Source organism: Triturus cristatus, chromosome 3_1 (assembly GCF_964204655.1).
Source record: "Triturus cristatus chromosome 3_1, aTriCri1.1, whole genome shotgun sequence".
In the NCBI taxonomy this organism is placed as follows: domain Eukaryota; kingdom Metazoa; phylum Chordata; class Amphibia; order Caudata; family Salamandridae; genus Triturus; species Triturus cristatus.
This window is the reverse complement of record NC_140583.1, coordinates 10,466,096-10,488,638: the sequence shown is the minus strand read 5'-3', so window position 1 is coordinate 10,488,638 and position 22,543 is coordinate 10,466,096. Positions and strand designations below refer to the sequence as shown.

General features: G+C 51.2%; 1 protein-coding gene across 3 annotated transcripts in view; it reads right to left on the bottom strand.

Moving 5' to 3' along the window:
* C1QTNF4 (C1q and TNF related 4) overlaps window positions 1-22,543 on the bottom strand; it is a 149,963-nt gene that overhangs the window by 60,119 nt on the left and 67,301 nt on the right. The window contains exon 2 of one of the 3 annotated variants that reach the window (XM_085646271.1): window positions 5,606-6,125. The exons of 1 other annotated variant lie outside the window; for it this stretch is intronic. The gene's annotated coding sequence lies outside the window, so the exon portion shown is untranslated. Of the gene's footprint in view, window positions 1-5,605; window positions 6,129-22,543 lie in introns of all 3 variants that reach the window. One more of the 3 variants, XM_085646269.1, reaches the window with a different exon arrangement.

The window sequence follows — 22,543 nt, the reverse complement described above, 5'->3', positions numbered from 1 at the left end:
TCTAGAAACAGTACAGCATAAAGTTTATAAAGGCGACATATGTAACCAAGTTAATAAATAGATAACAACCTTTAAGGGAGCATAAAAAATGGAAAGAGCAGAAAAGAGAGAAAAAACAAATGCAATCAAAAAGAGCTAATGAAAAATAAGCTAAAAGCTATCGACACTATTAGGTAAAATCAAACCAAAGCAGACGCCACGAAGAGCAGAAAGGAATAAAGAGAAAGAACTACATTACAAAGGATAATATATGGTACATTATAAAGAAAATAAGAAAAACATAGTAGAGAACAGCATGTAGTAAAGATCAATATAACAATCAATGAAGCCCTATGGAAGATAAATAAGAGAAGAGAGACGATATATAAATGTGTAAACTCTATAAATAAGCTTATACAAAACTGACCACAAATACATAGAACCCATTGCACTTAATGTAATTTAAAAAAGCGAGAATATCTTAAATATACAAGCATGAAAATAAAGAAACATAAGCCCAACAATTCCAATACAACTATAGAGATCCGACCTAGTCGAAAAAGACAATTAATAATGATAAGTAAACAAATCAATCAATGATATATCAGTGAAATAGATATAAACACTAACTAAACAGAAAAGAAAGATTATCCCTAATAATAGCAATTAATAATCATCTAATAAGCATCTATGAATCAAATACGTAACCAATCAATATATCCAAACATTAATAAAAACAATGGCGTACTCCATATATACGAGACAACCGAAACGATGATCAGGCAGAAAGACCAAAAAACAAAGAGAGAGAAGACCAAATCACACACACCAATTTGAGGAAAATAAAGAAGTCATACAATGGGAGAAGAAACGAAACCGGACCAATATATGGAAAGACAAATTGGGAAGGAAAGGAGTAATAAGGACGACAAGTGTACATGGGTGAAATAAAGCCATCAAGAAACACTACCACGAAATATTGGAAGAATCATACAGTAGTACTAACGACAATAAAAGACCACTACACAATAACGATAGGGAGGGAACAACAAAAGACGACAAAAGCACACCAAGAACAATGGACACTAGGACCACCGCACAAATCTAAAAGAGATTAAACTTAATAGATCTGGCAAAGAAGAAAACTCATTGCAGTATGTATAACCACATCAGGTGCCAGAGGAACCAGGAACAAGCGAAGCCTCCATTTGAAGATCCATCTGTAGCTCCATCTGATTGTCCAAAAACGAGCTCAATTCAGCAGGTTCATCGAAGATTCTGGAGCGACCTTTGAAAGTAATACGGAATTTTGAAGGTCCGGCAAAGGAGAAGGGGATATTCATCACAGATAAACGCTTCCGAAGATTAAGAAAGCCCTTCCTCCTTATTACCGTGTCTCTGGCAAAATCTTGAGAAATTGAAATATGATGGCCATTACAAGAGACAACCCTAACCTTCCGCATATGAGTCAAAATTTGTTCTGTATGTTGATGGCGCAATGGCTTAAAAATTATCGCTCTAGGTTGCGTAGCAGATTTAGAGCGAAAGGTGGGAACCCGGTGTGCACGTTCCAGCTCAAAATCTCTTTGGAAAGAAATTTGCAGTGTGGAAGGAATCCATTGATAAAGGAAATCAATCATAGAAGATGCATCTTTCTCAACATCCTCCGGGAGACCAAAAATGCGCAGATTAGACCTACGGTTGCGATCTTCTTGCTCAGTGAGGTCTTTCCGCAATGCTGCCATTGAGCGCTCTAACTGTGAGAGAGATCTAGATTGCTTCTGCATGGAATCCTCTGCGCCACTAATACGTGCTTCTGTGTCCGAAACGCGAAGGGAAAGGGCCTTGAAATCATTCCTGATGGCTGACACCTCCACTTGTAATAAATCTGTGTTAGTCTTGGTAGACTGCGCAATTTCATATACCTCATTAAGGCGTGACAGGATAGTCTCAAGAGTGGAACTGGGGTCCTTTTGCCCGGATTCAGGTGTAGGGGATATCTGTTTGGACCTCTTAAGAGACGCTTTAGAGTCCTTTGCGTCTTTAACATTTGGTGACGGGCCCATATTCGCAGCCATAGAGCACACCACCACAGCAGGAGCAAAATCCACTCCTCCAGACAGATTACGGAAAGAGAGTGCCAAATGTAGTAGGAAAATTCAATATGCCAAAGAGAAACGAGCAAAATGGAGAGCGCGCTCTCAGCAAGAGAACAGGCAAAAAATAATGGCGGCCTCCAGGGTCAGGGAAAGGAACCACCTGACAAATAAATCATACTCTGCAGGTACCAAAAGGGCTCCTTCCAACACCCAGAAACAACCAAGAGACATAAATCACAGAGGCCCCATAGAAGGGCAATGACGGTGCTCTGACGAGAAGTATAATAGGCAGCAAAGCAGCAGGGGGAAATAAAAAATCAATAAAAACTTAGGAAATGGGAGGAACGTCACCAGCTCTTGTTTATCCTTATTCCTGGCAGTTCAGTAGCAGTGTCGACGTAGTGCTGAGGAGAAGCAACATCTCTGCTCGTGAGAAAACAAAATGGCGGCCGCTCGCGAAAACACCGAGCGCCAACTAAAGACGCCCGAAATGTGATCACCAGCAGCCTCAAAGTTCAGGAACACTCCCTCATAGCACACTTGACAGCTTCATATCCATGAGGCCAACTTCCGAAATGACCGGGGCAGTCCGAAGCGGCAGCTAACCCTCCGTCGGCACTTGCTCAGCACGGAGCTCAAGCGCAGACCGCCATCTCGCAGAGGCGCGCAAGCCACGCCCCCTTCCCATATACTTTTAAGTGCATTATAACCAAACGGTAAATGCTAGCTTTGGACTGGGTGCACGGAAACATGTCGTGTTTGGTTTCAGACACCGTGGAATCATACCACAACACCAGTAACTGGTGTGGGAGTGTGATCCCACTCGGTACCAGCTTAACAGAGCCCTGGCATCACAAAATGGATGCTGCAGCCACAGACACGAGTCTGGCCTCCTGCTGCTGACCGAAACTCCAGCAGGGGAGTCCTGGACAATAGGTTTCCTGTCACAGGGAGGTGTTACCACCTCCCAGACAGGCTTTAGTGTATTGGGGCTGGGTGGGTGCACTCTGAGAGTGCTTTGAAGTCCTGCACTGGGGGCGCAATTGGTGTCCCTGTGCATAGTCCAGCTCAAACCGGTTGCAGGGGCTACCAGCCCCTGCTCTGGTGTGAAACTGGACAAAGGAAATGGGTGTAGCTACCCCTCTTTCTAAACCCTCCCATAGGTGGGTCCCCAGAGTTAGTCCAACCCCTTCCTCGGGTATAAAGAAGGAACCTCTGTAATCAGGACTTTAGATATTCCTGGATGAAACTCTGAAACTGAATCCTGGACCTTCAACAATCTGTTCAACGCCAGATGACTGCAGAATGTCCCTTGGGGTAAAGGAGTTACTCCCCTGCTTGGCAGGCACCAAAGATGCATCTGTCCGGTCTGCATCACCGAAGCTCCTGCTGGATGCCGAAGACTTTGCAACACCAGCAGTAGATTTCCAGACTTCCCAGAGGCCGAACCGAGTCCAGGGCAAAGCTGAGACCCATAGCCCTCGTGGGTACCATGGAACCGGAACCCCTGGATACCGTGCACATTTGCTAGTGCAATAGCTTCTTGACGTCCCTTGAGGTTGTGCATTAGGATACTTGTAGCCCAGACCCCGAGCAGTGAATCCACCGAAGATTGCTGGCCTGCCCACTCCGAGTAACCCGTGGGCCACCGTTTTGTGATTCCTCTCAAGGTCCCTTTGCAATCCCTTGTCCGTCGACTTGTGGGTCCCTGAGAAGGGTAACATTACTTTTATTGGGCTTCCTTGGTTGCTCCAGACATGCCCTGACTCTCCATCACTTGGGGAGTCCCCAGGACCTTCCTGGTCTGCACCGAAGCATCTTTCTCTTTTCTGCGTGGGTTGCTGTTGCCAAGGCTTGTTGTGTCCAATCCGGGCACCGACGCTGCAGCACTCGACATCCTTTGTGGGACAGCTCAAATCCAGCTCCTGGTTGTCCTCGACACCTCCTGGCTGAAGAGTCAAGCTTCACCTTCTTCACATGAAACACCCGACATCGGTGGGTATTCGTCTTTCGTGCCCCTGGTCACTGGCAAGTGACCCAGACTCTGTTCCCTCTGCTTTCAGGTTCTTCTCTGCTCCGATCCAGGCTTGGATCACACCGGACACTGCGCATCTTCCCAGCAGCAGCACTTCTTAGCCAGCTCCCATTGAAAACGACGACGCGACCCGACACCATTTGACACGTATGCACCCGGCTTCCCTGGGTGAGGTAACTCAAGTACGCCAGTGCTCCCATGCATGTTGACCCTAGAACTGTCTAAGACCAAGAGGGTTTGGTCCTAGTCCATTTCTAAATGTCCTTTAACTTTAAAAATCTAACCACGACTTTCCCCATAGAAGCTAATGGGAGCTCGCGGCTGTGTTCTCACACTGCACACGGCCCCCGTGGGTCCCCTGTGTCACTACCTTGGGTGGTTCCTTGGGGTCCCAGCGATTCTACAGGCTCTAGGCCTTGTGTCTAGTTAAGTCGTGGTTCTTATACCACTTTCTTAGTATTTGGTTTGGTCCACCCCAAGGGCCTAACGTGCATTTGTGCTACTTTACCGTAATATTTGAAGTGTAACTTATGTGCTTTTGCCTCTAGCCTCATAAAGAGACTAGATGGGTGTGTTTAGTAATAAATACATATATTGTATATATATACCTTGTGTGGTCTCCTTTCAGTTAGCCACTCAAGAAATTATAGACTGGTAAAACACGCTGCCTTACATTCCTTCAAGACTTAGCCTGAAGGCTGCTCTCCATAGCTACCACTAGGATAGCTTTCAATAAAGGTTGTGTTTAACCTATAACCAATAAGGGGTTGTTTGGACTGGTGCAAGGTGGCCACTATATGTAGTGGACAGCATATATCAGGCCAATTTCTCTCAACTGGCTGCTCCATTCTCGACTGCCAGAGCTCAAACTCAAGAGCACTGGCTGCTCCATCCTCCATTGTCCGAGCTCAGACTCATGAACACTGACTGGTCCATCCTCCACTGCCAGAGCTCAGAGAGAGCCCTATAGGGAAGGGAGCCGTACAGTAAGCCTAACAGAGAGCCCTACAGAGAGCCCTATATGGAAGGGAGCAATACAGGAAGCCCTACAGAGCCCCCTACAGAGAGCCCACAGGAGGCTGACCCTTGGAACAGCTCGCACCTGAGCTGAGGGCGTCCTAAAGCCACCTGTCTCTACCCCATCCGTGAGGGATTTTTATTTACCCAGTGTCGCATCGTCCTCATAGATGACAAAAGTATTTTATTTCATTTCCAGAAAAGGGAAGAGGGAGAGAGGTGGAGGGAACAGAGGGGACATAGGAGAAAAGGAGAAGGAATGTAGAGAAAGAGACACAGGGTGGAGAAAGAGGGGATGGTGGCTTCGAAGTCAACTAAATATTTTACATGGTAGGAAATGAACGGTGAGGAGGGGCCCGGGGAGGGGTAGTTGGATAGAAAAACACAAACTAGGAGAAGTAGCAAGACAATAGCAAAGCAAAAGAAACTGTGTCAAAACTGTGAGGAAAGGTTGTGCGATGACGATGAGTCTTACCTTGAGTACTGGGCAGATGGATTTTATGGCAGCAGAAACTCTCCAGGTCAGGCGGTGGAGATGTTTCCAGACCAGGGCAAGGCGGGACCACAAGTGGTAGGTGTCAAGGCACACGTAGTAAACGGTAAGTGTCCCACCTCTGGTGTTCAGACCAGGGGTGGCAAGTGTCCAGACATGGGGTGGTAAGTGCTTAGACCAGGAGTGGTAAGGGCCCAGACCAGGCGTGGTAAGTGCCCAGATCAGAGGTGGTAAGTGCCCAGACCAGGGGTGGTAAGTGCTCAAACCAGGAGTGGTAAGGGCCCAGACCAAGGTTGGTAAGTGCTCAGATCAGGGGTGGTAAGTGCCCTGGGGTGGTAAGTGTCTACACCAGTGGTGATATGAGTTCAGACGAGCGATGATCAGAGTACAGGCCTGTCGATGGTTCCTCGGGACTGCCCACCGCTACACGGGTCCTGGAGTCTGCTTATTGCTCGGGACTTGATGCAGCGTCTGTAGCCGGGAATCACAGCTTGACCTTCTGCTGCTTTGGAACAAGAGAGAGTGACAGGACAGCCCTATTATTGCTTGACCAACACTTGGGTTGAAACATTTCAGTGAAAAAATACAGGTATTTGATATTTAGAAGTACTAAGATCTAATGGGTGAAAAGAATTTGTGCAGAATCCTCAGAGGCAGATTCATCATTTAGTTGCGCCGCCCTTGTGCCACACAAGGAGGCGCAAGGGCAACGCACCTACTAAGTTAGTTTATCAAGCCACAGAAGGCCACCTTACATGGCCCTGCATGCCTTGATAAATCTAGAGTAAAGCAACGCAGCACAAGTCGCGGCATTGCGTTTCTCTGCCCAAGGAAGGCGATCCGTGGGTAGAGCGTGGGTGTTCCCAAGCACCCACCCATGGATTTAGGGGCATTCCCAGATTTACCAAGACTGATCGGTCTGGGAATATGTCAAGATGATACGCCTCCCTAGGTGAGGCTTAACGAGGAGAAATATCTTCATTTCTTCTTGTTCGTCTTGTTTTTTCTTCTTTCCGCGTGTGCTGCATTTTGTAGCACACATAGAAAGAGGAAAATGCCTCAGAGGATTGTTTTTGTGTATGAAGGTGGCCCTTCCTGCACAAAAACAATCATGCCCACAATGCAGGCACCCTTGCACCGCGACACAAGGGTGCCTGCGTTGGTACTCAGCAGCACATTGTGCGCCAGCGCAAAGAAAATACATGCAATGTTAAATACAGCACTTTCCTGCCCTTTCACGTAGCGCAGCAAAGTGGCTGCGCTGATTGATTTGGACGCATGAAACAAAAGCTTTTCTCAGACAATGACTTTCTTTTTTTTTTTTTTTCTTTTTTTTTTAAAAACCTTTATTCGTGCATCTTAAAAGAACAAATACGGGCCTACAACCGTCAGGCCGGCCACGATACAGTAAAGCACTGATACCCACATTACAGCCCCCGTGCATCAACGGTCAGGATTAACAACAGGTTATGAGTCACATACTGGAGATATCTTTGAAACCCGGGGAAGGAGAGGTGAAGGTTAATTTTAAGTTTTTTTGATAATGTTATCAGAGAAAAAAGTCAATTAAGGATAAGAGCAAAGGAGATTCGAGTCCGCAAGATAGCTTCACCACACGGGCGAGCAGCAACATCAGTAAGAACAACAATGGGAGTAAAATCTCAATCAGTGAGGCGGTGCAGAGATATATCAGGATAGTCACATGAGCAAGTACGCGCCCCTCCAGAGCCGCCCCCACTCGATCCACCCCACTCCCGGACCCCGAATCGAAGAAAGTAGAGCACAGAGACATAAAAGAAGAAAGGCCCATAGAACTAATTGAGAACAGAGTATTACCCCCCCACCCTACACCAATGCGGAGGCTACGGCCTACCCCCCCCCCAGCATAGTGCCTGTCGCCCAATGAACCCGAAATATAGAGAAGAGAGAAAGTAGGAACAGAGTAAAGAAGGGAAGAAAACAGAAAAGAAGGTGGGGAGGAGCCCACTGGACACCAGAGCGCCCCGAACCATCAGCCAGTTATGGCCCCCACACACTGAGAGCCCTCTACGCCAAAAAACGGCATGCAAAGATACCATTGCACCACAGTTTAAGCAAGGGATACAAGTCGCGACGAGTGCGCGCAAAACATACATACAGTCCCAGTCCCAGGCCAGCCCGTCCATAAACCATAGCGATAGAAGTCAGTCTAGCCCTGGCCCGATCGCGGGCTTGGGATTAAACCAGCTCCTGCGTGAAGGCCCCGTGTCCCGAGCAGACAAAGACAAGATGGCCGCTTGTGAGAGGATGGTGAAGTAGGATCACGAAATGGCCGCCGACCATCGATTGAGGTCCCTCGTTGCACCACATAAAATCCAAACCTGGCAAGTAAGGTACAGGAGTTCCACAAAAAGGCAGCAGTGGGCCACCGCGGACGGTCCCTCGAAGCCGTTAGGTATCGCTCAGCAGGATAGCCTCGCGGACGCGGTGAGGCAGGGAACAATGAAGCAGGCAGCCATGACCAGGGGGACAAAGTATCCGCAGTTGAGGTGGAGAGCGGTGGACCCTGGGCGCCGGGAGCGCTAGATGAAGGCACCAGTGTAGCACAATCATACACCGCCGCTGCGTCCCCGCAAGAGGACAAGAGCACCGGAGGACCCACGCCCTGTGGATGACAAACAGTGCGCTCACGGCCCGCAGCCGACAGTATGGGGTCAAACCTCTCACTCAGCGCCTGCAGGCCAGCGCACATCTGTAGTTGAAAGTCCCGCAGGACAGCCAGAACGGAGCCGCATGTCAGCGGAAGCTGGGCCCCAACATCGGCAGCAATCCGGGACGGCACTGTGGAGCTGGTGTCCGGAAGAGGGAGGGCGAAGTGGGCAGCGGGCGAGACCGGAGTATCACCCCCCAGCTGCGAGCAGGCACTCAACGCCATGTTTTGCCGCTATACGGTGCAATGGCCAGGGGGGGGGGGTCGTGGCAAGAGGTCAATTCCCCTCAGGTCTACGCCGCAACAGGAAAGGCCGACAGTCGCTTATCTTCTCGCCGGTCCCCCTCGCCGCTGGCTAAGCAATAGGCAAAGGGGGCAGCAGCCCCCCACAGCTCGGTCCTCAGAGCGGGGCAGGAGACTCACCGCACCGGGGCCCACCCCACAGCTCCAGCCCGTCAGGCACAGGGTGCAGAAGGTGTCCGGCCGTCTCTCCCCGGGCTCATCCGGCAACGATCCATGGTGCGAGGCGTGATCGGGACCGCGGGGCTCAGGTTAGCGCTAGCTGGTCCGGTAACTGCGGAGCTTCCAGGAGGCCGGCGAAGGCCGTAAGGGCGCAGGGTTTCAGTGCCGAGGACAAAAGCACCCAGAACTCGGGCATCCGGGCGGGTTGAGACTCCAGGAAAGCAGCAGCGCGGTCAGCGCGTCTTCGCACACGGTGCACCTCGAGAATCGGCGAGGATGGGCATCAGGATAGTAGTCCGAGGCCACGGACCGACGGAGCCGGGCGCTCAAGCGTCTGCTCCGGTCGCCATCTTGGCTCCTCCCCCCCAGACAATGACTTTCAATGGATTGCAGCAAGGTAGCTGTTCTGCAACTTATGAACCCTGAGCCAGAAGCAGGTCTACAAATGATTTAATACTGGGTGCCCCAAGAATATGTGATGGAGATGGCCCCCTTCCATCCATGCTCCGGGCCCCAATCTACGCACCAACCCAAGATGTGCGTTATCCCAGGCCAACTGAGGGTACACAGCACTGCGGTATTACGACTTAGGGGGGATCCTCACTTAGAGGCGTTCAGTCATAATCCCACAGATGATAGCTTCGCCCCATTGGCTCCTCAGCCAAGCACATACACCTACGGTTCCTCTCCTAATGAGCAGGATTACTATTGCAACAACACATCATCAGAAGGGTAAAACTATCCTGCCTCACAATGGTCTAAACCCAGCTCACGTTCCCTTTTAGTGGGTGAACAATCCAACGCTTCGTAAATTCTGCTTCACAATGATAGGAAAAGCTGACATCAAAGGATGAAGACTCAACATTACTGAGGGGGCGTGGCCAATAGCCGACCTAGATGGCCGCATCTTGAAGGGCCTCCGGCCGTCCACAGTGAAAATCCCATACATCCATACAATAATCCGACTACCGCACTTGTAAGCTAATAAGGAAGGATATGTAACGTTTCTGGCTTGCCGGCGGAGGCTTCCTAAACCGAATTTGACACCATGGCGGGGCAAAAGTGCAGACGCCGAATCAATGAGGTGCGGCCTGGCATGAACAAGTCCCTGTGGAGGGTCAGATCGAGTGGGGGCGGCGCTGCACCATCCCGCCTGAAGTAAGAGACAGCCATCAAAGTGAACCTGGGAGGAGTTCGGGGTGGTGCTGACCGCATGCCCGGTTGGGACTGGCGGTAGTGTGGAGACTGAACTGGAGTACCGCCAGAGCAGCGGAGTTGGCTGACTAACTGGAGAGCTGTGCAAACGCAGGCCGCGGTGGAGCCTTGCTGGTGAGTGGCTCGCGAAGGCAGAGATTTTGTGGGTCTGTGGCCCGAGGATGACTGCAAGGGAAGAAGCGGCCTAACGTGGAGTTGGCTGACCGCCTGGAGAGCTGTTCAGACCCAAGCTGCAGTGGAGCCATGATGGTGAGTGGCTTGCCAAGGCAGAGATTGCTTGTGTCTGAGGCCCGATGATGACTGCAAGGGGAGAAGCGGACTGACCGTTGGAGTATCCAGATGGACTTGAGCGACGGCCGTGTGGCCGAAATCGGGTGAAACATTTGGCGACGATCCAGGGAAGACGAGCCCTACATTGTCCTTGCAGCAGGTGGATGCACCTGAACCAGCCCTGGGTCTGCTCTGCAGAGAGGTGCCAAGCGGGGTCTAATTAAACCAGTGGGTATCTGTGGGATTCCTGCCGTGTGGAGTGCGGTGCATCCTTGCCTGGTTCCTGTGGCGTGGCCTACGCCAACCCTGGGAGAAGAGATCTGGCACTTCAGCCCCAGGACCAGCGCCATACCGGTGGATACCGAGAGACCGAGGGGGGAGGTGCCCTACCCTCGGCCATAAATATATACGCCTGATACTGTCCCAGGATGAGACTGTGGAAAAGGGGGCAAGAGGAGCCAGATTAGCCTGGCAGTGGCACAAAAGCTCCTCACTTCAGTATGCTGCAGGGTCCCACCTGTCCTTTGGACATGGCCCAGGATACCAACCGGTTGGAGCACCTTCTCTTTTATTTATGAGCTCTTTCTCGTGATTCTGCCACAGCGCCTGCCGGTCCTGGCTGCTTTCGCTTGTGTCACGATTGAGGCAGCACTCTGGGAGAGACTAGCTGGGAGCAGTGTCAGGGGGCACGGGATCCCGTGTGACACACCAAACTAAATTTGCGAAACCTAAACCGGACAGACCAGCCATGATGGAAGAGGGACAAAAACAGCTGCCAACTACAGCAGACAGGGACCTGACACTGCAAGATCTCATGGCGGCAATTCAAGGCGTTCGGGCAGACCTAGAGTGTAAAATGGATGCAGCCACCTCCAAAGTAACCTTGATGCATGCAGACCTCCAAAACCAAGGTTCTCACGTCAAGGTTACCGAGGTTTCAGTAGCCACACTCCAACTGCCACAAAAATGCTCGAGGCGCAAGTCAGGAAACTGCAAACTACTACCACCACCCTAGAGGTCAGGATGGAAGACTTTGAAGGGCGATCGTGCCGAAACAATGTCTGATTTGTAGGAGTGCCAGAGCGTGCAGAAGGCCTGACAACAAATGTCTCTGTAGAGGACCTGATCCTAAAACACCCTCGGCCTCGTGGCATCTCCAGCTACTTCTCGGTGGAACAAGCCCACTGGGTTCCGGGAGGCATGCCGCAGCTGGGGTGCCCCCACGACCTATTGTGCCTCGAATTTTTAATTATAAAGACAGAGATGTCATACTGCAAATGGCCTTGAGTGCCCAACCGCGTGAACTGGAGAATGCCACTATTACACTGTTCTAGAACTTCAGTATTAAAGTGCAGAGACTGAGGAGCTCCATCCTGGAAGTCAAGAACGCTCTACGTGCGAGGAGTTGAAATATGCACTTCAGTATTAATGTGCAGAGACTGAGGAGCTCTTTCCTGGAAGTCAAAAAAGCTCTACGTGCGAGGAGCTGAACTATGCACTTCAGTATTAAAGTGCAGAGACTGAGGAGCCCCTTCCTGGAAGTCAAGAACGCTCTACGTGCGAGGAGTTCAAATATATGCACTTCAGTATTAAAGTGCAGAGACTGAGGAGCTCCTTCCTCGAAGTCAAGAACGCTCTACGTGCGAGGAGCTGAAATATGCACTTCAGTATTAAAGTGCAGAGACTGAGGAGCTCCTTCCTGGAAGTCAAGAACGTTCTACGTGCGAGGAGTTGAAATATGCACTTCAGAATTAAAGTGCAGAGACTGAGGAGCTCCTTCCTCGAAGTCAAGAACGCTCCACGTGCGAGGAGCTGAAATATGCACTTCAGTATTAAAGTGCAGAGACTGAGGAGCTCCTTCCTGGAAGTCAAGAACGCTCTACGTGCGAGGAGCTGAAATATGCACTTCAGTATTAAAGTGCAGAGACTGAGGAGCTCCTTCCTGGAAGTCAAGAACGCTCTACGTGCGAGGAGTTGAAATTTGCACTTCAGTATTAAAGTGCAGAGACTGAGGAGCTCCTTCCTCGAAGTCAAGAACGTTCTACGTGCGAGGAGCTGAAATATGCACTTCAGTATTAAAGTGCAGAGACTGAGGAGCTCCTTCCTGGAAGTCAAGAACGCTCTACGTGCGAGGAGCTGAAATATGCACTTCAGTATTAAAGTGCAGAGACTGAGGAGCTCCTTCCTGGAAGTCAAGAACGCTCTACGTGCGAGGAGTTGAAATATGCACTTCAGTATTAAAATGCAGAGACTGAGGAGCTCCTTCCTCGAAGTCAAGAACGCTCTACGTGCGAGGAGCTGAAATATGCACTTCAGTATTAAAGTGCAGAGACTGAGGAGCTCCTTCCTCGAAGTCAAGAACGTTCTACGTGCGAGGAGCTGAAATATGCACTTCAGTATTAAAGTGCAGAGACTGAGGAGCTCCTTCCTCGAAGTCAAGAACGCTCTACGTGCGAGGAGCTGAAATATGCAATGTTCCCAGCCAAACTCTGTGTGGCAGCAGAAGGCAAAACATGGTTTTTTGCGACCCCGGAGGAATCCTGGGATTGGCTGGATGGTTGGCCGATGACTAAGGATCAGAGGCCGTACACCCGAAAACCCAAGAGTGGCAAAGATCGGAGATAGTGGGAACAGCAGCAGAGCCAGGCTCCAGATGACTCCATAAGGGAATCATCCATAACTGCGGCATCTTAGAAGGTCCCTGCATGGATCAGATGTGATTAATCGACACTAAAAGGAACTTCCTTGATTTATTACTAGATCTGAAATTCACCGGTGGGATGGGATGGGCGAGTGAACACTTTCTCCCCGCCCACCCGACGGACTGCCTACTATATGAAGACTCCTGTGGACCCTCTGCTTCCAGACTGGACTGCAACTGTGTGGGAAACATTACGGTAGGGGAGGAAGCGGCGGGTGGGCACCCCAGTTGGGTTACATTATCCCACAATGGGTTATGATCAGAGGGCTGAGGTGGACAAATGGCTGGGGGGATAAAATCTCCCTTTATGCAGATGACATCCTCCTTTACATGGTGAACCCAAACCCCACATTGAATAGAATACTCTACATATTCTACCACTCTCATAAATATTCGGGGTACACTATAAGCTGGGACAGATCACTGATATATATATATACTTCTCCTTGTATCTTGTGCAGCCTGGGCGGCGACAGAGGGATTCCAACATTTGGCTGTTTACGTCACCAGAGACCTGAATGTCTTCGATGAACGTAATTTGGAGCTCCCACTGAGACGCCGTCGGGAAGACGTGCAGCCCTGGAGATCCTTGCCACCGCCCCTCTTCAGAATTCATCCCTATAAAAATGATGGCATTACCTCGTTTTCCATATATTTTTCATAATACACCAAATCTGGTCCCACCCTCATATTTGTGAGTGGTCGATGCTACTGTGCGGACACTCCTATGGGATGGGGAAGCTCCTAGAATATCTTTACAAAAAACTGACACGGAGCTGGTACGACGGAGGAATAGCGCTCCCGGCTCTTCAATACTATCACTGGACGGTGGTAAATCACTGGGTCCATGTTCCGCAAAATGAACCTGCATAGAGAATGGACAGGCGGAACATGCATCCAGAGAGCTATCTCGGAGCTCTTTATGGGGAAACGCAGCGCACTCACTTACCCTGTCCTCATCGACAGTCAAAGTCTGGCTCACTACAACGGCAGCACTGGGCTGGCGAGGCAAGGTCACCCAAGCCACACCGCTGTGGGACAGTTGGGCCTCCTAGCGAAGCATACCGGATTCAATGAATGAGACTGTTTAGGGGACCTGTGGGCAAAAGTGGAGGTAAAGTCCCTCGGTGAGCTACGAAGGGAAGACATTTCGCTACCTCCAGATAAGGCACGCACTGGGGAGGGCAATATAGAGGAGAGGACCTCCCTGAACCCTCTCAGTGAGAAGACAGGCTGCTAGATGACTTCATGCAGCAAAAAGCAATCTCTTTAAACTATCGGTAAATCCTGTACAACTCCCCTGATACCCCGGCAAGGTTGCGCGGACAGTGGTTGGAAGACCTGGGACAACTGGAGGATGACAAGTGGCAAGAGGCAACGGCGCCTCCCAAAGAAGTAGCCATCCGTTCCCGTTTTAGATTTGCGCAACTTAAAGTCTTGCACAGGACCTATTACGTGTGTACAGCACAAGTTAAGATGGGCAGGCTTGAGTCGGGAGGGCACCTTTTTCCACATGTGGTGGGACTGCCCTGTATTTCAGGAGTACTGGACGGCAGGGATGTCCTGCATGATGGCATTGTGCAAAGCACCTATAGTGGCCTCACCTCAGTGGTGCCTATTAAATGTTTGGGAAACACCAGACTTGAGCTCAGGGGATCGACTCTGGGTTACACTCGGCCTCATGGCGGCCAATCGTAATATAACCAGGAAGTGGAGACCTGAATCTGCCTCAACATTGGAAGAGGGACATGGACTGGTGCATGCAGTCAGAAAAGGTGGTATATGAAGGCAGGCGGTGCCCACAAACATGGACAAAGATCTGAGGGAGTTGGAACGGAAGCAGAGGGATGTTAGTAGAATGGAACCGACGGACCTGAAATGAAAGTGGCTGCGTGACGAACCATGCCATTGCGAAATTGATGAAGAGGGCTAGCAAAGGTATCAGAGATGTAAGGAAACTGACTGCTGGTACGTTGTACCAAACTAAGTTGTATGCAGAGTGTAAAGGCCATTGCTGTGCTATGTTTATTAACTGCAATAAAAAGAGTTATTGAAAACAAAACTCAACGTTGCTATGAACGCTTGGCCATCACAAATCAGCCATCCCTGTGGTAACTTTTCTGATACAACCTGCTTGAAACCTAAACAGCCAGAAGGATCGAGAGGCCTGTTTTCATACTGAAAATCAAGATAAAGCGAGCTCTTGCCCTTCTGCACAGCATAAGGTTTCTGTCCCCCGTGAGCTTGCTTTAGAACACCTGCATTATCTTTTGACCTGTGACCACTCCAAACTCCCCCAAAGTGGGTCATGCCCAGCAGCTTCTAAGCACTAGCAGCCACAAGTGAGAGCTCTAGAGGCGTGCCCCCCGCCTCACTAGGTAAGTAAAAACCAATACAAGTTGTGGTAGTTCACTGGGGGCTTGAGAGCCACCCACTTATCCTACAGTTCTCATATCTCTGGACAGTGCCAGACTAGAGACAAGCTCAACAACCCTTTCTTTCCCGCTGAATCTGCCAAGCCTATTTCCTTGTCTGTGTTTGTTCGTCCAGTCGAGCGTGTTACTAATTAAATGACAGGTCATTTAGCTATTTGTACCACCACACTGTGGCTCATTCTGGGTTATAATTGATTGGTCTTGCTTCCTACAACACAGGGACTGTCCCAAAGTGCGCCTGCAGATTAAGTTCACTTCACGGGACATTCATCACATATCGGACGGGGAGAGCCCACCGCCGGCGCTTCCCAAGCAAATTAACATTCTCTAGAACTTTCCTCACTTTTAGATTTTCTATTTTCAATTGTCTTGTGCAAGGTACGTTTTTATTAGCTTTTGACTATGCGACCCATACTAATATAGTTTGATATAAATTTTAAATATGCATTTATACACTAACAAACAGCATCACTGATGTCGAATTCTAAAAGTTAAAAGACATATTTAAAGCCTGTTCTTGCATGCAGTGAGTGTGTAATGTTTTCAAAGTAAATTAAGGCGATTCTAATGTTGTTAACTACTCTACCCTCATATTCACACACATTTCTAGTCCACTCTTTAAATATTTCTAACACATCCTTAGAGTCACACATTAAGATCTTGTTAACTTTTTAAAACATGTTATTCAGGTCACATTTATTGAATTTTGCTAATTGGTTAATTATCTATGAATATTTGGCACATCTTTAAAGAGACCATCACTCTAGTGGGGCAGTCATTCTTTTTGAAAGTGAATGAGCTTTGGGGGCCTAAATCTGTTAGAGTGACATCATCACCGCGTGGCACATTGAGTGGGAGGTCTGCTTTCCGGGGTTAATTCCCTGTAGTGACTAACCTTGCTTTCATACGCCTGTTCAAGGGGGTTCTGTCAGTTTTCATATGAGATCGACGCAACGGCCATCTTTGGCAAATACCGCAGAAGTCCCCGGCCGGTCACAGTCGCTCCCGCCGCTTGCCCGCGCTTCCTTCAGTTCCTTCGCTTTGACCTTCAGAGCACTGACAGAAATCACATTGTATCAACGCCGCCCTGGGCCTTGGTGCTGCTTCTTTCAGTGGAATGGTCCGATTCCCCTGCTCTACACCAGTTCTAAATCAGGTGCTACCATCTCGATCCTAAACAAAGCGTCCCACCCCAGGGGAGCCCTGGGCCCCCGCTGGACAATCGCATGGGCAGCTACAGACAAGGCTGCTCCACGATGATGAAAGGGGGTGGGGTCTGAGCGAGACACAGCTGTTCTGGCCTCACCGCTGGCAGGCGTGGTGTGTGGCCAGCCCACGGAACAGTTGTCGAGAGCGGCTGCAGGAATGCGCAGGTTGAAGAAGGGCAGCGGTGCGGCGTGCAGAGTCCTGGTGTCAGGGCTATCCCACCAGAAGCATCTACTCTGGGACATGAGCTTCAGGGCCGCTTGGCATGTGCTCTGCAGGTGGAGAGGCCCTCTTAAGAAAGGGGCCTCCCCTAAAAATCAGTCACTCGACTCATGCTGGAAGGAAGCTCTTTGCTTGAAGCAACAGCCAAGGCTTGGCAAGCAGTCCATCTCTAAATGGACAGCATTGGTGCAATTGATCAGAGTAGGGTGCGGGCGAGAACATCCCGAGCAGGCTGCCTTGCCAGAGCGGACTGCTTCGCACGCCTGCCTGCTCCCCAGGAAGGAAGGCTCATGGAAAGGTTGCTGGGGCAGGAGTGGCATGCGGCTGGGGACCCAGTGCCTGAGGAGCGGGGGGACAGTCAGCCTGGGACCTCCAGTGCCTGCGGAGCGGGGGGACAGTCAGCCAGGGACCCAGTGCCTGAGGAGCGGGGGGACAGTCAGCCAGGGACCTCCAGTGCCTGCGGAGAATGCCCAGTGACAAACAGGCCCTCAGCAGCCTGGCCTTACTAAGGCTGGTGGGGAAAGCCACCAGCCTTTCTCATAATCCATCCACCTTGGGGGATGGTATGCAAAGTCCTGGCGCGCTGACTGGGCTTGAAGCTTCAATTAAGCTCTCATCTGGACTTCCAGCTCAGCCCAGCTATTTGGTCGCACCCTGCAATCCTATGGCATGCAGCAGATGCCCAGGTTCAGAGGATGGACAACTGGTCACACCCGATCTTCTCTTTGCCCTTGAAGGGAACTATGCGAGCAAGGACGGACAACTCAGTCTGAATATGGGCTCCAGCCCAACCAGGAACCGGGGGCCCCACAGATCTCCCCCTGGGGCTCATTCAGGGCATTCTGCAGTGCCAGAGCAGCAGACCCCCCTGGGCCTGGCAAACCTATTCATGGGCACTTTGGGACATGTTAGGTCAGCAAATGGACCCAAGGCATACTTCTCCTGTGTGTGTCAATGGGGGCTCCCCTGCATTGCTGACCTTGTCCTGTGTGTGTATTGTGAGTTCTCAGGTGTCACAGGCCTTCTCCTCTGTGTATCCTGGGATGGGGGGGTCTGTGTGTCGCTGGCCTTCTCCTGTGTGTCCTGGTGGCTCCCTTGCATGAAGGCCTCCTCCTGTGTGTGTCCTGGGGGCTCCCTTGCATGAAGGCCTCCTCCTGTGTGTGTCCTGGGGGCTCCCTTGCATGAAGGCCTCCTCCTGTGTGTGTCCTGGGAGCTCCCTTGCATGAAGGCCTCCTCCTCTGTGTGTGGGAGGGGCTCACTTGCATCAAGGCCTCCTCCTGTGTGTGTCCTGGGGGCTCCCTTGCATGAAGGCCTCCTCCTGTGTGTGTCCTGGGGGCTCCCTTGCATCAAGGCCTCCTCCTGTGTGTGTCCTGGGGGCTCCCTTGCATGAAGGCCGCGTGGGGGGGCTCCCTTGCATTAAGGCCTCCTCCTGTGTGTGTTCCGGGGGCTCCCTTCCATCAGGGCCTCCACTTGTGTGTCCCCTGGGGGCTCCCGTGAGTCAAGGCCTCCTCCTGTGTGTGTGTGGGGGGCTCCCTTGCATCATGGCCTCCTCCTGTGAATGTCGTGGGGGCTCCCGTGAGTCAAAGCCTCCTCCTGTGTGTGTCGGGGGGGGGCTCCCTTGCATAGAGGCCTCCTCCTGTGTGTACTGGGGGCTCCCTTGCATCAAGGCCTCCTCCTGTGTGTGTCTTAGGGGCTCCCGTGAGTCAAGGCCTCCTCCTGTGTGTGTCGGGGTGGGCTCCCTTGCATCAAGGCCTCCTCCTGTGTGTGTGGGGGGGCTTCTTGCATGAATGCCTTCTCCTGTGTGTACTGGGGGCTCACGTGAGTCAAGGCCTCCTCCTGTGTATGTCGTGGGGGCTCCCGTGAGTCAAGGCCTCCTCCTGTGTGTGTCGGGGGAGGGGGAGGGGAGGCTCCCTTGCATCAAGGCCTCCTCCTGTGTGTACTGGGGGCTCACGTGAGTCAAGGCCTCCTCCTGTGTGTGTGTGGGGGGGGCTCCCTTGCATCAAGGCCTCCTCCTGTGAATGTCGTGGGGGCTCCCGTTAGTCAAGGCCTCCTCCTGTGTGTGTGGGGGGGGAACGGGGGGCTTCCTTGCATGAAGGCCTCCTCCTGTGTGTGTGGGGGGGAGCGGGGGGCTTCCTTGCATGAAGGCCTCCTCCTGTGTGTGTGTGGGGGGGCTTCCTTGCATGAAGGCCTCCTCCTGTGTGTGGGGGGGGCTCCCTTGCATCAAGGCCTCCTCCTGTGTGTGTGTGTGGGGGGGCTCCCTTGCATCAAGGCCTCCTCCTGTGTATGTCCTGGGTGCTCCCGTTAGTCAAGGCCTCCTCCTGTGTGTGTCGGGGGGAGGCGGGGGGGCTTCCTTGCATGAAGGCCTCCTCCTGTGTGTGTGGGGGGGTGAGCGGGGGGGCTTCCTTGCATGAAGGCCTCCTCCTGTGTGTGTGTGGGGGGCTTCCTTGCATGAAGGCCTCCTCCTGTGTGTGGGGGGGGGGCTCCCTTGCATCAAGGCCTCCTCCTGTGTATGTCCTGGGGGCTCCCGTTAGTCAAGGCCTCCTCCTGTGTGTGTCGGGGGGAGGCGGGGGGGCTTCCTTGCATGAAGGCCTCCTCCTGTGTGTGTGGGGGGGGAGCGGGGGGCTTCCTTGCATGAAGGCCTCCCCCTGTGTGTGTGTGGGGGGGCTTCCTTGCATGAAGGCCTCCTCCTGTGTGTGGGGGGGGCTCCCTTGCATCAAGGCCTCCTCCTGTGTATGTCCTGGGGACTCCCGTTAGTCAAGGCCTTCTCCTGTGTGTGTGGGGGGGGCGGGGGGGCTTCCTTGCATGAAGGCCTCCTCCTGTGTGTGTCGGGGGGGAGCGGGGGGCTTCCTTGCATGAATGCCTCCTCCTGTGTGTGTGGGGGGCTCCCTTGCATCAAGGCCTCCTCCTGTGTGTGTCGGGGGGGCCTTCTTTGCATCAAGGCCTCCTCCTGTGTGTGTGTGGGGGGCCTTCTTTGCATCAAGGCCTCCTGCTGTGTGTGTCCTGGGGGCTCCTGTTAGTCAAGACCTCCTCCTGTGTGTGTCGGGGGGCGGGGGGGCTTCCTTGCATGAAGGCCTCCTCCTGTGTGTGTGGGGGGAGCGGGGGGCTTCCTTGTATGAAGGCCTCCTCCTGTGTGTGTGTGTGGGGGGGCTTCCTTGCATGGAGGCCTCCTCCTGTGTGTGTGTGGGGGGGCTCCCTTGCATCAAGGCCTCCTCCTGTGTGTGTCCTGGGGGCTCCCGTGAGTCAAGGCCTCCTCCTGTGTGTGTGGGGGGGCTCCCTTGCATCAAGGCCTCCTCCTGTGTATGTCCTGGGGGCTCCCGTTAGTCAAGGCCGCCTCCTGTGTGTGTGTGGGGGGGCCGGGGGGGGGCTTCCTTGCATGAAGGCCTCCTCCTGTGTGTGTCGGGGGGGGAGCGGGGGGCTTCCTTGCATGAATGCCTCCTCCTGTGTGTGTCCTGGGGGCTTCCTTGCATGAAGGCCTCCTCCTGTGTGTGGGGGGGGGCTCCCTTGCATGAAGTGTGGAAATATGGATTTTTCTGGTCAGTTATGTCCCCTATCTTGGACCCCAACGGTTCCATGTGCATGTCACAAGTACATGTATGTTCCCTCCAGTTCCAGTTATGAAGACGCAGATACATGTGCGTCCACCGTCAACATGTCCTTTGACAGATCCGCCATGAATAGGCCGGATATTCCATTCCTAAATATGAAAGGCCACCGGCTTTATATGGTTCACTTATGCCACTTTACAGTCCAGGCAAGTAGGCCCTGATTCTGTCATCAAAACTCCTCTTGCCTTCTGCCTCTGAAAGCTCTAGTCCGAGCCTGCATCTGTGACCATGAACTTTGTCTCATTCTCTGCGCGGCTCACGAAGCCTGACATCAGCCTACTCTCTGCCAAGAACTGTATTTCACCTTCGAATTATCTGCTTCCCCCTCAGCCGATGCATTCCTGCCTAGTAGTTTAAGTAAACATTCTTCCAGTTACCAAGCAAAAAGGCCCATCTTCTCTGTCCTCATGCAAGTAATTCATAGCCCTGTTACCATGGAATATTCCTACCCCCTCGCATTCAGTGTAGACACTTAGACGCTTGTACACGCACGCACAGTCAGTATAGAATAGATTCTGTCCGAGAGTCCCTCTTTTATGGATAACATAGTTCTTTAAACATAGGATGTTAGATATGATTTGGGATTAGGTTGACTTGACCCCCCAGACTTCTCGTCTCCACATATAGAGCTAAATGTCAAGTCCCCGTCACCCCCTAGTTACACGTCAATTACACGTCATACTGCTGCGCGCGCATCAATGCCAAGTATTATCTTATAGATCCACCTATGTATTACATCATAACCAATCATGTTCCTTTTTACTCATTATTACACCCATTTTCGGTTACGCAGACCAAACGTCAATGTCCTTATCAATTGTTACGCCTACTGTATTCACTTCATTATAATGTATGTACTATAAAAGTTACTTCTTGTCAATAAAGTATGTACTTCACTTCCTGAACCCCCGTGGTGATGGAACTTGAAGCATCCGATTATAATCGATTATTGGAATAAAGCCCATTCCGAAACTCTAATATCACGGATTCTGCCTCTCATTTTACTGAGCTATTTTATAATGTTTCTGTATCAAATTCAGTCCCGGTAAAGGAATTTTTATTTACCACATGATGGCGCCCGAACAGGGACACTTTCTCATCTCACGCGCCGGCGGTGCGTTGCAGGCCCGGTCTCCTGCCACAGCTGGACGGACAATAACGCGTACCAGCAGGATTTCCTGTATCTCCCTCCGGTCAAGCGGGGGCGACTGAGACTGCGATCAACACCCAGACGAGGCGGTGAGAAGTGCGAAGTATCCCGACCAGAGCCTAACTGAGAGAGCAAGATCCGAGGTATACAGAGACCCACCAGTCCGAAGTCAAGCCCAGTGTCAGACGAGTCGAGTCGAGTCGAGTCCAGTCCGGTTCAAGTTCAAGTTACTGAGGCCTTCCGTTTCCGAAGCTACCCGGTGAGTACCATTGCTGGGGAGGCATTTCTGACGTGCACATAGGTTGTGCCGGTCAAGACGGGTTTGGGTACACAAATCCGGTCTGCACTGTTTTAGCAGTGTATCTGTACTGTTTAGCAGTATATCAAGTATTCCGAAGTATTCCGAAGTATCTAGTTATTGTCTAGTTATTGTCGAGAATTAAGCTTGGTGATTAGTTATGCAGACGATCATCATTGTTGTTTCAGTTAAAGGTTTAATGTTAAATGTTTAAAGTGTTTAAGTATGTTCTGTATATCGTGGTATGAATGACTGTTCATTATCGTGTTTATTGTATTAAGTCTGTTCAAATTCAAGTATCAGGTCAAAATCAAGTATAAGGTCAGTTCTCAATATGCCGCTCTTTTCGAAATTAAGACAGATCACTACCAGAAAAGGGGTTCTCGAAGAAGCCGTCCCTATTCCTCCTAGGGACACTCCAGGGCACTTTATGTATCACAAACATGGCTTAGACGCTATATTATTTCTTGATTTATGGGTAGACTATACCAAGGGATTACCAGAAAGTCAGAGGTGGCCCACAGCGGGGACCTGGGATGCAGAGTGCATCATGAAAGTCGAGGAAGAGTTATGGAAAAGAAAAGTCAGACAGTCACAGAAAGACGCCGTTGAGTTATGGCGTAAAGAATCTCATAGACGTACAGAAAAAGCACGTAGACAGGAAGAG